This window comes from Xyrauchen texanus, chromosome 8 (genome assembly GCF_025860055.1).
Source record: "Xyrauchen texanus isolate HMW12.3.18 chromosome 8, RBS_HiC_50CHRs, whole genome shotgun sequence".
In the NCBI taxonomy this organism is placed as follows: Eukaryota; Metazoa; Chordata; class Actinopteri; order Cypriniformes; family Catostomidae; genus Xyrauchen; species Xyrauchen texanus.
Genome location: NC_068283.1, coordinates 35,516,996 through 35,520,685, shown reverse-complemented (window position 1 = coordinate 35,520,685; position 3,690 = coordinate 35,516,996). Strand labels below are relative to the sequence as shown.

The 3,690-nt window shown below is 37.0% G+C and overlaps 1 protein-coding gene across 1 annotated transcript in view; it reads left to right on the top strand.

Annotated features, from left to right (window-relative positions):
* The first annotated feature begins 1,077 nt into the window (after positions 1 to 1,077).
* Positions 1,078 to 3,690, top strand: part of LOC127647672 (interferon alpha-13-like) — a 69,911-nt gene continuing 67,298 nt past the window's right edge. The window contains exon 1 of the mRNA XM_052132074.1: positions 1,078 to 1,176. The gene's annotated coding sequence lies outside the window, so the exon portion shown is untranslated. The remainder of the gene's footprint in view (positions 1,177 to 3,690) is intronic.

Genomic DNA, 3,690 nt, shown 5'->3' with positions numbered 1-3,690 from the left:
TAAAATACATGTAATCATGTGCCCTCTCAGGGACGGATTATGACTTGCAAAAGCCCCGGGGCCAATTACTTTCAAGGGCCCCCCTCCAAAAGTTGTTGGTGGGGTTTGTTTTAATTGTTGAAGGGTTTTCCAGCGGGGGTCGCCAAACTAGATCGTGCAACCTGAAAGCCCAGGCCCCCACCAAGGGGGCAGTCAAGGGCCCCTGGTAGTCAATTGGTCCCATTGTCCCAGTCAGTAATCCATCTCTGGTCCTGCTGCTGTCATAAATTGAATAACAATACATTTTAAAGTGATGAGCAGATTTATACCTTTCCAGAAAGTTGGTGTATTGAGGTTATATCATTTAATGCAATTATATTGATCACCATTTTATATACGGTACATTTCTGGTGGGTTTAAGTGCAGAAATGTGAAGCTTATAATTTTATAAAAACGATTACATTTATTATTCGGTTCAAACTCATGTACTATTTGAGCTGTAAAGTTGTAAATTGATATTTTTACAGTCGTTTTACGGTTTGTTGACATTACATCTTCATGGTAACTAAGATATACAATTGGCTATAACTATACACAGAAAAGGTTAGTAGGTGATTTTATCACACTTAAATCATGTTAACACATATTGTTTATGTCTTGTGGTTGTAATACCTTTACAAACGTGAGTATTTTAATATACAAAATTGACTTTCACCCATGTTCACTTCTATTGAAAGTGTCTGTTTTCCTCACTGTAAACCAGATATTTGAGTTTTTTAAGAAAAGGGTGGACGTGTCAAAATCATTTTTTGTGGTAATCAATATTATGCCACAAATGCTGTCAATTGAGCCTAATTTGTATTGAACCCAGAATATCCCTTTAAGCATTATCATTATCTGATGGGCAAAGAAATGCAAATCCATTAGCCAGCCCATTCTTCTCTCGTATTGACACAAGATGTGCCATGCTGCAGTGTGAACTGCAGCAGGGGAAGTTCGGTGAGATCCAATGAGATCTCGAGGCTGTGCGCGAGAGAGGTTATGTCGGCACGTTGCATTACAAAGCGCAACGCACGTCACACGGTCTTAAAACAGAAAGTGTTTTTCTATACGTGACAAACCCGCAGTGAAAACAGGACGAGTTTTCCCCTTCTTCTCACTTGAAACGTCAGCAACCTTGAAATACTTTGGAATCAGGTAGGTCTTTTTGACCGTGGGATTGGTTTGACCTATATGAACTATAGTTTAAATTGTTGGTACCGTGTAAAACTCGTTGCATTTGACCCGGACTGTGTCTGAATTGTGCTGGTTTCTAATAAACTAAAGTTAGTTAAAAGACGAACTATAACTGCATTGTCTAAAAGCGCTTTTTATTCGTTTTAATAGATAAGCACTTTTAAAAGTGCATTTTACTAATCAGAATAGGAAGAAATTGTATTTGTTGTGGTATTCGCTAGGCACTCCCTAAGTGTGAGACTAGAAAGTGAAATTGTTTGATAACACCGTACGGGGGAATTCTTTCCTTGTCGTTGCTCCCGACCTTGCATACTTCGTTTTCCCTTTCCATACCCCCAAATAAATTTACTACTGACTCCACGATGGAGCTGAACTATTGTCTTAAGCGACAGGGCAGGAAGCCATTGCGTGTTTACAATGATGAAACAAACTCAAATGCGGACGTACATTTTTGTGATATTTTTCACACTGCAGAGTCAATACGATGCCTGCGAGTGGCTCGGCCGGTACAGGATGATTAGCACCGAGTCTCTGAACCTGCTTATGCAAATGGTGAGCAACTTACAAATCTTGAAACATTATGCTTTATAAGTGAACGGCTGTTAGGAGAAAGTTATTGCGACAACACTATTTATTATTACTGGGTAGAAGCCATTAATGTAGCCTATTACATGATGTAGACGGGACGAAAATTTTATATCAAAACGTGTAAATGCAGCATAATAGACGTGCTGCAGATGCGTTAATATTAAAACAACAATATTGACAAGAAAGAGAGAAAATCACTCACCATTAATAACTTCAGAAGTTTTAAGCCCATTCAATTTCATTAACAGGTCTGCTTTTCAGTCAAATTCTGACTGTATTGAATCTTTATGAATGTGTATCTAATAATCACACAGTACATTTAAATTGTTCGATTTTCATTTAATATATTTTTTAATGTTTTTATATCACAATGTTTAAATGATTAATTGCTACTGTTCCTAAAAAAACTTAAAGCACCGTTGACTTTGTTCTCTGTTTAATTACTCTATTATTGGCTCTAGAATAATTAGGCTACTTTAAAAACGTGAAGCAATTGTAGGAAGTGAAATTTAAGGGTTATAATGTTCTATGACTTTAAATAGGATTTGGGATAGTATCGTGAGAACGGCGCCCGCGATTTAGAGAGCGGGAGAAAACAGTTGGAGTGTGTTCAGGGAGAGAGACACGAGATGCACTATGTAATCGGCTGCGGCCATTTCACAATGTTGAGATGTTCAATAAACAAGTGTTGTAGTCACCGGAGCTCCTTGTCAGTGCCCTCCCTATTGTGGTGATAACAGAACGAGACCAAGAACCCACGGAACAGCGCTGGGTAAGAACTAAAGGCAGAGGATAAACCAACGCGCGTTACACAATGTTTATGAGAAATACTTGACGGCAACATTATTTTAATTTAATTTGTAAATATTTATATCAATATCCAACTTTGAAAATCAATGAGTGTTTTCAATCGCATTTTTTTATTTATTTATATTATTATTATTATTTTTCTCCGTGTTTGGGGTGCCGTGGGGTAAAAAACTGTGCAGCTAAAAGTTTGGGAGCCTCTGGCGGATTCCATATTTCGCTCTGAAAGGTTATACTTTTGTGAGGACAAAATGCAATACAAAAATGTGAACCTAAAACTTTTGCTTCGTGTAACATCTAAATTGAATGGCTTGATTCGAGTTAATTATATTTATTTGAGAAGCATTTTTGACCATTTTGTTTCAAGTAAAAAAATAGTATCTTTAACATGTCGGAATAACCCTATTAGTTTAGACCAACAAAACTATTTTTAAGGATAAGGCCAAGTAGAAATATCTCCTTTATTTTTAAGGATAAGGCCAAGTAGAAATATCTCCTTAATGTAGACTATCAATGGATCACCACTGTATCGCAAAACTAATATATTAGCCTAAAAATGTTCTCCGTCAGAACTACAAATATTAAGCCACGTGAGACGTTCTTAGACACTGGAAAGACTGTATATATATATATAATGGTGTTCTACCAAGGCTTGCCTTTTATCTCTGATTCTTTTATCGTTTGTTTCATGCAATATGCTATTGAACATTTGTAATTGCCTTGTACTTTCCTTGTTTATGTAATTCCATTGTGATGTATTTAAAGGAAACTTATTTTTGTTTTAAATCGCATATTTTTGGGTTCTGTCCCACAATTATGCACGCTATGCCTAATTTTTTCCAGATGTTCAATAAACAATGCGAAATAAAAATGTAGGCTTAAAGATGGAATATTCCTGAATTGAATGATGACGGTGTGGCATTAACAAGACTATGAACACTCATTATTAGTCGCTAATGGAAACCAACATGCCACAAGCGCTGAGTCTACAGAACTTCATTCATCGAGCGCGAGCTTGTGCTCGTGTGGTCTGGTGCGTGGGAGCTGAATGCGATGCGGTGGATCATTTGGCAGTTACAT